This window comes from Trifolium pratense, linkage group LG2 (assembly GCF_020283565.1).
Source record: "Trifolium pratense cultivar HEN17-A07 linkage group LG2, ARS_RC_1.1, whole genome shotgun sequence".
Taxonomy (NCBI): domain Eukaryota; kingdom Viridiplantae; phylum Streptophyta; class Magnoliopsida; order Fabales; family Fabaceae; genus Trifolium; species Trifolium pratense.
In genome coordinates this window covers 68,079,270-68,091,761 of record NC_060060.1, presented here as the reverse complement: position 1 = coordinate 68,091,761, position 12,492 = coordinate 68,079,270, and the positions used below count along the sequence as shown (strand labels likewise).

The following is a 12,492-nucleotide window of genomic DNA, read 5'->3' as shown; positions in this document are numbered from 1 at the left end:
TCATTCTCCATTTGAAGATCAAGTGTAAAATTCGCCCAGATTGGAGAACGATCTCAGAATGATGCTGAGAATGACTGTCCTTTGCTTTTGAAGTTGCAAGCTCATCTACAGCTGGCCAAAACGTGCCTAAATGGTCTATAACGGATATACTTGGTGAGGAAGCAATGAACAACTATCTACAGCCCATTGCAAGCTGTCATTTTGGCCCTTTTAAGTGAAAATATGAAGAACAGCAGGGAGAACGTTCTGAGAAATATCAGTTTGAGCTTATCCACTTAACAATTCAGCATGAGCTGTCTATTTTGAATCAACTAGCCGTTGGAGAACTTCCTTTGGGACCAAGGAACTGAAAACTCAAGGTTCAACTATAAAAGGAAGGCTTTGGCAACATTGAAGAGCAAGAGTTGAAGCTACAAATCATCAATCACTTGTTTTTGTCTACAAGTCATGAAACTCTTCTTTTATCACTCACACTCAAGATCTACATTCTCATCATACTTCTGAGTTTAGAGTGTTTTTATTTGCTTCTCAAACTAACCTTTGAGTTTCTAAAAGCAAATAACTCAAGAGACCATTTTTCAACATAACCCATTTTTAAGTGGTTACATCTTTGTCTCTTTATTTAAATCTCTCTCACTCCAAACATTGTAATCTCAATACTAGGATCAGTATATCATTTGAGTGAACTGAGAGTTTTTTCATTGTAACAAGCTTCTCAATTGTTTGAGTTTTTGTAAAAGCTTGAAGATCCAAACCATCATCATTTGTAAAAGATTGGCTCAAGTCAATACGTAACTATTGATTGAGTGACACCTTATAAAGTCTGGAGGACTTAGGTAGATCAAGCGAGTGAAGCTTGGAAGATTATGATCTTGGACTAGATCAAGGAAGAAGTGTAATTTGAGATCGGTAGTATCTCATAGTGGATAATCTCACAGGAGCGTGAGGACTGGAGTAGCCCATACTATTAGGGGGTGAACCAGGATAATTGTTTGTGTGTTGTTTCTCTTCCTTATTCTCTTTTATTTATTGTAAACACACATCACACAAAGCACTTCATTATATTTAATTTGAATTGTCACGCAGTAGAGAACGTTCCCAGAACAATCTATTTTATAGTAAAGAACGTTCTCAGACCAAGTTGTTCTATAATTCACTAACATTTATCCAAGTATACACTTGAGATCAATTTTGTAGAATGCAGAATTAATTTTTAAAAAAAGGGTCACAATTCAAACCCCCCCCTTTTTTGTGACTATTTCTTCCACTTCAATACTATTATGTTGCCATGTGTGTAATGGTATGGAATATTGTAACCGGATCAAAATTATGATAGCAAGTCAATTTAATTGGTCCAACATGAACAAATTCATGTTTTGGATCAGGCTAAACGGAACCTATAAGGCAATAGTGGAAATGCTAGAGCTAGTATGTAAATTCGGTAGAAAATTTTGCCAATTACTCTACATACTTCCTCCGTGACAAAAATATAGTTGGTTGTATATTTAACGTATCTAGTCCATAATATAGTTTAGATACATTAAATATACAATTAACCTAAAAATTATATTTTTGCTTATAAAGTGTCACGGAGTGAGTATTTTCTATCTTTTATAAATTTCATTTGACCAAATTTACTAATACATGGTGCTCTATCATTTTAATATCAACAGTCATCATATTTGCCATGATTATGTTGTCAACGTAAATTTTATTAATATTTTATTGGATTAAATAAGTAAATGGTTACTATAGTTTTCAAAAATTTTGTTTTTATTTTTTTCGCGATTGTTTTGTTCTTGAAGTATTTTCTGTCATAATTTTTTGCCTTACTTTTCATTTAACTTGTGCATATCATTCGAAATTTTAAATTTTGTTTATTATATGAATTTCTCTTGCAAAAGTTTAAAATTTTTTAACAATAGGTGAATTAAATATTTCATAAAAAAGTATTGAATATGATTTTTTTACGCATAAAAATTTATAAATAATTCACCTAATGTTAAAAAAATCTAAATTTTTATCGGAGATGTTCTTATAATATTATAAAGCCTAAAATTATATTTAACTTATTTTTATATTAGTTTTTTTTTTAACAATTGTCCTAAGTGTTGAGAGTCTCACATCAATGTTAACAAGTCCTACATTGGTTGTCAGTGTCGTTCTTGACATTTCATGGGTCTAGGCCAAAAAAAAATATCTTTCATTTAATATAATAGCATTAATAAATATCAAACTGATGACTTTTTATTCATAATCGCCACCTTATTATCAATATGAGCACTGCTATATAGTGCGAACATCTTATCACGAGAAATTTCACGAAGGAGTGTAAATACACGTTTCCATATTTTTAGGCAAATACTCTTCACTCATAGTATTATACTCTCACACTATAATGGATCAATTTTTAAAAAATAAATAAAACCAAGTAGATTGCAGATCCTTGTTGCTTTTGTGAAGTGATGATGATAGATATAAATAATGATAAAATTTGACATTGTCCTTAAAATATTTGTTAGTGTATAATGATAGTAATTTTGTATTAAAAATTGTGTATTTTATCATTTAAAAGTCAAAGATTATTTATTCCAAGACTTAAGCACTATTTTAAGTATTCTTAAATCCTTTTTGGCAAATAGTCTAATAGTTAGATTTTTTAGTCTAACTTAGGATATGTAGCGAATGTTGATTTTCGTTCCTATAAAAATCAAATATTTCCATCCCAAAAAAATTTCTGTTTGTTTTTATTTCCTAGTGGACAAAATTGACATTTTTTCAACATAATATAAACTTATCTAGGTTTAACATAATATATATAGACACATCTTGAACATAAAATGATCATAATATAGACATTAAAATAAGGGTTAAATATGTTTTTAATCCCTACATTTTGTCCTATAGTTAAGAATAGTCCCTACATTTTTTTTTGTGGTGAAAAAAAAATCCTACATTTTTTTATGTTATAAAAAATGGTCCCTGCCGTTAATTTTTTTTAACATAATGTTTATGTGGCGTAGCTAGCCAATAACGTTATGACACGTGTCTTCTTCCACCATAATTATTGTGCACGGTTTCACACCAAATCTTTCCCTATCTCTCTTCCTCCACCAACTCGTTTTTTCTTCCATGGTAGGTTACATAAGCATTCTGTTAAAAAAAATTAACAATAATTATGGTGGAAGAAGACACGTGTCATCATGTTATTGGCTAGTTACGCCACATAAGCATTCTGTTAAAAAAAAAATAATGGCAGGGACCAATTTTGAAAGAGCAAAAACCCTTAATTAAATAAGCTATTTTAATATCTATCATTTAACTATATGAAAAGAGCAAAAACCCTTGATTAACATCTTATTTTATCAATAAACAAAATTCCTTCGAGAGAACCATATTCTTAAGCATTGGTAAAGGCGGAATGTGTCGGATATAAGCACATATGGGTTGGTAAGTTTGAAGGACTTACTTTGCCGGTAATTCCTTTTATCAATTGTGGTGAGAATAGAATGCGCAAGGGATTGGGTAGAAACTTCAGCAACAACTGTCCTCAAAGCAATGCTAGCAGCAGTGTCCCTGTGTCCTGCTTAGTATTTTGTCACACAGTTGACTGCACATTTCGACAACCCTTGGCTCATTCATCTTCCTCACTAACGGAGAAAGGCTGCAATTTATAATATTAAAATGAATTAAAACAACACTTAATCTGTAATGTGGAGAGTGATATGATAATATAAAATTGGTTCTACTAGGGTGGTTATTAGGTCCATTCTGTACCATTTTAAAGCAAGTCCAGAAAAATCACCAGCAGCATCGTCAAGTTGTTGTATGATGATATTATTCAATTTAGGTTTGAGATCAGGATCGGCCCTAAAAGCGGGTTTGGTCAACTCATTAAGCAAATCAGAGTGGCCATATATTTGTCTTCCCGGTCATCTGTGTGTGAGAATCATTATATGGTTATGTTATGTTGTGGCACAAACAAGTAAATAGTCGATAATAAGATTTCTCCACACACAAAAACAATCATAAAGTACCTTTTGAAGTATACTGGGCAAAGCTAAGTTGGCCATTTTTGCAGCGGCGATGTTGTTGTATGAGTAATGTGGAATGTTGTTAGTTAGTTAGGGAATATGAGAAGCAACAAACATATAAACAAACTAGTTGAATTGAAAATAATCATGCATACAAAAGACCTTGATTGGAGATTTATAAGCAACGGTGCAAGCTTCAATGTTTTATGAACTTAGATTTATCTAGCACAAGAGTGGAAACTGTGATTTGGATCAGAAAAGTACCTTCGATAACCCAAGGCTATGGCCATCCAGATGCATTATAGACTGCTCTAAACAAGGAAGGGTTTGAACCATTATTACTCAATTGAGCTCGCCAACTGGATAAAATTATATCATGACAGAAAGGACTCATATCAGGTAGTAGCGGAAGAAGATCATCAGAGTCTAATTAGCACGCCTTGATTCATCACGGGACTTGTGAATTTGAAAGTCATAAAATCCAAAAAGTTACCATTATTTCCCATCAGAAAGAAAGTTTAAAGATTAGACAACTAATGTGAGCATCATCTTTAAAAATTGAAAAATAAAATAAAACAGAGGTGATGATTAGACAACAATAAAAGGGGTTCATTCTTGCCTCGTTTCATTTGCATCAGTCTACCGTTTTGAGATATTTCCAAATTGACGCAAGAGCTCAATGAACGTATTAAATACATCCATCTGCAACATATCCATGTCAGATAAACAATCTTACTCTTCAATACAATCTTCGCAATCGAAATCAAATTCAATGGGAAATCGATGAACTCGCCATTGTTGTTCTTGATGATATCATCGAGGGTCATATCGAGAGCGGCAGACATGGTTGAGAATTTGAGAGTTCAACGAGAGGGGAAGGGAGGAAGAAGAAGAAGGATCTAAGAGTGGATTGAAGAACGTGAACCCTAGAGTGTGTGTTTTGGGAATGAGAGGTGGAAAAAAAGATAAGAAGAGAGAAAGAGAGCGTTGTTTGTTGGAGAGTGGGAAGTTTTTTTTTGACGTCGGAGTGTGGGAAGTTAGAACAATAGGGTTTTGTTTTTTGATTTGTTTTATCTCCCCTCTTCATTAGTCAACACGTCAAATCCTTCTTTTTTTTAATCTTTACCTAATAAATAAATAAATATTTAATACTATCGTTCAATATTAAAATAAATAAGTCCCTTCGGGGACATCCGATAAAATTGGAACGATACAGAAAAGATTAGCATGGCCCCTTCGCAAGGATGACACGCACAAATTGAGAAATGGTCCAATTTTTTTTAAAAGATATATAACTATAAATTAATGAATATTGCAATGCAAATCAGCTGCGATAAATGCTCAAAGGTATTATTGACAAAACAATAATTAATGTGTCATTGAAATTTGAAAATGACAAGTAAATGTGGAAAAAAAAACTACAAATGCGGCAGATAAAAAGGAATTGAGGGGAAGTAAATAACATTTACCCAACTAATGTTATTATCTAATATCCTTTTTCTATCCCAATTTAATTCTATGAAAAAATATTCCTTGTATATCTTGTGTTGTACTTCAGTATCTCCATCAATCTAACTATTATTACATTCTAAATCTTTTCAAATCGACTTTAACTATATGGTTTGTTTTCTAAATTGTATGAGTACCAACTTGTTTATAGGGTTCAAGGCAAAAGAGAACAATGTTTTAACATTTGTGGAAACACTTTTGTTCTAAATAATCGTGTGTGCCTCCTTGTGTCATTTTGTGAGGTCATAATGCTTCACCTAGTATTATCAACTCTAGAAAGAATGACTGGTTTTACTTTTATCTACTAGGATCAGGTACGCCTTAGTTTTTAACAGGGTGGAGCATCTCTATTTTGAGTTTGTTCAGGGTGAGGAATCCTTGTATTTGTAGTAATATGTGAAGTTAATGAAATCATACAAAATGTCAACAACAAAAAAAAACTAACGATTTATTTCAAGACAAAATGAGCTTGTGATACAACCGAGATTGAAATATCTAAAATACCTTGCTTGCGAGTAGAAAGAGTTGGCCACTGAACCAGAGGATTATCTCAAGAATTTCTAGGCATTAAAAGCAACTCCAGTTCACTACAAGCAAGGAAAAGATGGCATCAATAACCCACAGGTTCGTGAATTAAACAGGCTCTGATACCAACATAAAGTTGAATAATAATATATTTGTTGTATAAAAGAGGAATGAGCATACAATATTAAGAATATAAAACATTAAATGAATAACTTGTAAATTGTAAATATAAAAAATGATTGTCTTTAGTGGTGGAGTACTTCTCTAAAGACAATCATTGTTTGTACCTATGGTTTCATTGAAATTGAATAATAAAAGAAGAATGGAAAATGCATAAAGCAATATGTACTTATAATGCAAGTAACTGCTATTTCAACTGTCCATAACAGGAGTTCTTCACTGGAAGTAAGTCTTTTTCAATATTAATTCAAATTTATGGGTAATTGCTGGAAGAATACACTTATATATCAATTACTAAATCATAGGCATGAGTTCCAATAAATTATAAGTTTGTTAACAGAGTATCAAATATTAATTGCATTTTTTTAAAAAAAACAAACTGCATTTTTTTTTGTGCTGCTATATAAAACCAGTCTCTTCTCACAACTCAAATAAATTTTAGAACCAAGAAAATCAAATTGTAAACTCTACCTGAACATAAATAAGTATGAGGCTTTGCTCAAACCATCAATGTAATAATGTTTTACACCCGAGAAAGTTATGAAACGAATAACAGTTACCATAAATGTTAGCATATATTGAAAGCTCATTCTTTTTCGGGTGATCCCTTGAAGGTCAGGTTGCCCTCTGTTCAATAGAAATCCAACGGCTGCTATGTGTTCCTCCTACGCAATTTTGCAGTTCTCAATAGTACGGAGACTCCACATCATAGCCTCTACTACATAAAGGAGGAGAACCATTCTTTCTAGATATACAAACACAAAAGAATCAGGAATACATGTAAGAAATCCTGCAATAAATAAATGCACACATATATAATATCTAATTTACTAAACTTTCATATATACACGCCACATCAGTATTACCTTGAACTACATAATTTTCTTTTACAAGTTTACTTCCATACGACAGCTCAAGAACCCTTGGTGTTTACAGCCAAAATTAAGTTTTATCCAAGGTGTCAGTAAAAACTTTTCCTGCATAGCATTTAAACTTACAATCAGCTAGAAACAAAAGAATCCTTTAGGGAAGAAGTAGAACGTTGGCAAATGGAAAAGAAATAAAATAATGAAAAAATATCAGAAATTTGCTAAGACTGTGAGCATGGAAGATAATAGTCGAAACGCACCAGGCCACTCAGGAGCTGGAAGTGACTGACTCCCGCCGCATCCAAAGCCAACTCCTGCACTCACCTCAGGAGCTGATACAAACGAGTATAAAAGCGCTCTTCCATCAAGAGTCGGTGTAAAGATAAGCTGAAAAATGAATTGAATGGTAGAAATATCAAACCAACTTATTTTTTTATAATCTCCTACTTTATATACCTTTTGTTAAGTTTGAAAAACAAAAACGGAAAGAATATTGCTTTACATACACCTCCCTTGATATGAAGAGTGTTAATAACAATTCGTGTAGTTCCCATCAAAGGCTTCGCAAGCTTAGCAAGTATTAAATTGCTCATTTAATTGGTGTCCCAATCAAAACCAAGTTGCATGACTCGCTGTAATATGTATCAATTCTTAATCTCCCCAAATACCATTAGACACTAAGAATAATATACTTGTAATTAAATATCTAAAAACTTTAGTTACTGGTCATATTTGAAATGGGAAGAGAATTAAAACCTGATCACCCATAGTTCACCATCGCATCCCTTGCAACGCCAAGCTAGGAGGGAATGATCCGAATGAAAACTCCCGCAGCTCAACTCTTTCCTACACACAAGGATTGCTCTAGTTCAGTATATGTCAACCAAAAATTCACCATCTATGAAATTTTTAAACTATTTTGGAATACTAAATAAAAATTTGGAGAAAAAAAAAAAGAGTTTACGTACAAGAAATCGCTGTCTCCAGAAAACAAAAACAAAAAATTAGTTCATGTCTTAAAGTATGTTGAATAGATAAATGTACTTCAACTTTAATAAATAAAAGTTAATATGCAATTTTAGTGTTATCTTCTGAATAAAAATAAAGTTGAGAAAAGGCGGTGAAAGTTTACCTCAACTATATTTGATAACCTTGAAGAAAGCTTGGGGTTAAAATAGTTGGGCCAGATTTCTGTCAACGATTTATTCAGCCTTTCACAGTGCTCCAATGGTGTAATGGGTTATATGAATAGGAAATTTTAGTCAACTTCATATATAAAGCACATTGGTAATGTCAAAGAAATAATATGCAGAGAAGATAGCGAGTTATTCAATATGATTCAATTTCAATTCTTATCCAAGTCCTCCACAAGTAGTTCGCGTTGGTATCTCCCATACTGAAATTTAAGAACAGCATCTCACATTAACTTCTTAAATACATAGAATCGACATTTCAGATTGAAAGTGTGTCTAGTAACCAACACGTCTCAAACACTGGCACTACAGGTACTCATGTCTATGTGCCAATGTGTTTCTAGTTTTTGTGTCTGTTTCAATGATTCGTTATATGGTCACAAAGAGGAAAATTTCATTAAACTGAATGTGAAGTTAACAGAACATAAGAATAGAAACCTAAATATCAAATACCACAAACAACCATTAACTTGGTCTCTTTTCCCAATCCTAAAAAATAGTTATTTCTCCAAATGGTAGTTAAGAGTTCCGAAAGCAAGTCACTAAAATTGATAAAGAATAACATCCACTAGGTAACTAACATTGTATTATAACAAATTACATAGAGCTCAACAGTGCCTAATTTCCTTTCTAATTACCCAAGACGGTTTGGAACAATAAATCAATTAGAATAAATTTCAACAAAAACCCAAAATAACACAAACTGATCCACCAATGAAAATTTGCTCAAAACAAGAACTTATTCCAAAGTTTGAAACTTTTAATACCTGGAATGGCTGAGACCCATAAAAAGCAAGGATACTAATGAATTTCTCTGTATGTTTTTCACCCACAGCAAGTGACTTGTTAACTTGTTGTCCAAGCCATAAAAACAAGCTTGCATAAATAAATTTGGCAATTGTATCTCTTGTTTCAATTGCCTGACAATAGAATGTGAAAAAGATAGATAGATAAACATACTGAATATAGAGGATTTAGAGCCACGAAAAATTGAACGGACGTGTTTGAGTAATAAACAAACCAGCAATAATGTCACACATGTGGCAACAGTGTCCTCGCTCGCCATGTTGGATTTTATGGGTAGATAATGCCGTTATTAATTCTTGGGAACTGCAACCCATCAGCATGGCAGCACTGGTTACAGCTGCAAACATTGTAAACCATAGACAACATATTATGCAAAACAACTTGAGTTAGTGAGTAGTGCAGATTTTGGGTTCTCAATTTGAGAACAAAGCCATAGACAATAAAGTGAAAGTTTACTGAAAAGAAATATTGGCATTACAAAAATTATATGAGTCATGCATTGCAACCCTGCCAGTGTTATGAAACTTGTGATTGATAAAAGAAACCACTTTTCTGCAAAGAAAAAAAATGAAAACAAAGTAAAGTTAGAAGATTGAAATGCAATAGAATTTATGTCAATTTTCCACATGAAAATGGAAAATAATTAAAATATAATGGGAATGGGATGAATCTCACCGTTAAATGTAGCCCCTCTCTTCCCGTCAAATTTCCTTCAAATTGAAGTCTCATCTTTCTCAATTTTCAGCAACCGAATTTTCAGCCTAGAAGTTAATATGTTACGTGGGATGTTGTTTTGCGTGGAGGGGTATGAAAGTATTTGAATTTTGATAAAAGGGTAAAGTAGGAAAAAAAAGCAGCATCTCCTTGATAGTATACGGGGACAGACAAAAATAAAACCCAAAACACAGGGAAACTACAACTATGAACTATAGGGACATAAATACAAGGGAGGGTTATGGAAGTGAAATGATAAACCATATTTTTTTACACTGGAAAAGAAAGAAAATATCACAAATTTATTAACTGATATGTTCTGCTTTCTATTTAGAGGAAGATATTAAGTAAAAAATATTCAGACATTTTTTTAGCACCAAGAAAATGAAAAGGATTATATCATTATTTGTTAAGTTGCCCTATAGAAAGCCTCAGTCCACAACTCCACATTAATCACAGAACAGAAACAAAAGACATTTTATTGAGTTGATCAGGAACGAAATTAATATTTCTATTGATGCCTAAAAAGATCAGATAAGAGTTTCAAAAATGTGATAGATTTTTCAATTGATACCTTGACTTGCTTTTCAATGACTTCTTCGCCTTCTTTCCTGTTCCAGAACCTCTCTGTTTCGGCTTTTTATCCTTCACGTCAGTATGGAATAGCTCCCGCATTTCCTCTAGCCTTGAAGAGGAAGGCTTTCACAAAGGATTAGATTTATTAGATTTCTTTTGAGGATTGTTCACAATCTTGCCAGAGTCTAGTGCCCTCTTGGTGGCCTTTACTGCTTTTGCACGTCGGTAAGCAAGATCAGCAAGTGTCAATCCAGCCTTTTCATTCTTATATGTCCCCTTACCCTGCAATTTTATGCATTTCAATTTCAGTGGAACACAAGACAAGTTCTAGAATGTATCCCCTTATAAAGGCTCAAATCTCACATTTAGAAAATTCAATCAACAAGAACTAGCAGAAGTAAAGTGCCAAGATATACATCCTCCCCCACACTAGTTCAGAGCATTGTGTTCAATGTAAAATATTCAACCAGACACAGAAGTAAATAAGTGAGAGTGAGTAACAATGACTTCTCTGAGAAAGCTTTCAATCACTGAGGCGAACGACATATCTCACTTGGAGCAACCCTTCCTCGTAATGTTTTGCATGTTGTCCATTAAATATGAAAGTGGTGCCATCTTCTTCAGAAGCTTCAAGTGCTCCATGAAGAAAGACTTGACTAACAGTGTCAGGTCCAAGCCATCTTGAGCACAACTTTCTGGGAAAAAGACGTTGAATTTCCTAAAATCAAAATCAAACATGCCAACATAATAAAATTATAATAATAAACTAAAATATAAAACAATGGACACAGGTTGCCTCCTGCGAATCGTTTATTTAACGTTATTAGCCTGACGAAAACCAAATAATCAATCAAGGGGCTCTCGGGGGGAACCGTTTTTAGATGCAAAATCTTAGTAATGGAGCTATATTATATTTGAGAAAAGGAGTTTGTAATAAATGTAAAGTATTTTATTTATATTAATAGGAAACAGAGGAGCAACTCGTATAGGTAGTATAATATATCTATCCTCATTCTCCTGCACAATAGAAACAGCCAAGGTGAAAAGGATAAGATAAATCAATAAAAAAAACCTGTACGAATGCCTAAGAAATTGAAACAACAAAAAGTTAGATGCAATTACAACCTAATTACCTAAAAATCATAAGAAACTTTTTATGTTTCAGGGTTAAAAAAGATACATTTTAGAAACATAGGTGAAACTGAGAATGGTCAATGAGAATTAAAAGAGATAGAGTACATGAAGCAAAGCAATTAAAGTTGAGAAGGAGAAATAGAAAGGACAACTATTTGAGAACTAATTTGCATATTCACCAAAAAAAATGATAAACTAAACAGAGATTGGAATATAAAAAGGAAAACTATATGTTCTGGAAAGTAAGAATAATAAAATATGTAGTTTGAAGAACAATGGAAAAAGTATACATACAGAATTGTGAAAAATACCTAGAGCAAGTAGGCATGCCATCATTCCCACCTTATTGTTTGCAGTATAACTAGTATGTTCTACCAAAATATCATCGGCGACCTTCTTTTGATCAGTCCCATAATATTTTTCCAGATCCCACCCTTCTTTAGGACTTTCTCTAAACCGAATGCTTTTTGCATCTGCCAGGAACATCACAAGAAATCAATTTTGAAATGGAAAAAAATAGACATATCGAGGATAAGACAAATGATGGAAATCTGAATTATCTGAAAACATTATGTTGATGTCTCCATGCAGGCTAGAATTGCTTCTCTCCTACTAAGTCTGACAATTCATATATCATGGTACTATAAATCTACTTCTATGGCTAGATCAATGGCTTATGACAACTAAAAACCGCTAGCAACTTCATTCATGACTTATGACAACTAAACGTTAGTTTTGCAATGCTTATCAAGATCTCTTAAAGCAAGTAGAAGATCATAATTTCAACATTCCCAAAAGATCAATTCAGCAAGTGTAAGGATATAATCAAGTAGATACTCTCCAGAAAGCTTATTGTATATTGGCTCGTGTGAAAATTGTAACTTTATAATACTTAAACCTTATGTATATCAGTCCTGATTGAATTACAACATGAAACCAGAATAGGGGGCA

The 12,492-nt window shown here is 32.8% G+C and overlaps 1 non-coding gene across 1 annotated transcript; it reads left to right on the top strand.

The window, feature by feature from the left end:
• The first annotated feature begins 5,211 nt into the window (after positions 1-5,211).
• Positions 5,212-5,314, top strand: LOC123911971. Its single transcript, XR_006810829.1, has one exon. It is a non-coding gene; the product is annotated as a U6 spliceosomal RNA (small nuclear RNA).
• The last annotated feature ends 7,178 nt before the right edge of the window (positions 5,315-12,492 follow it).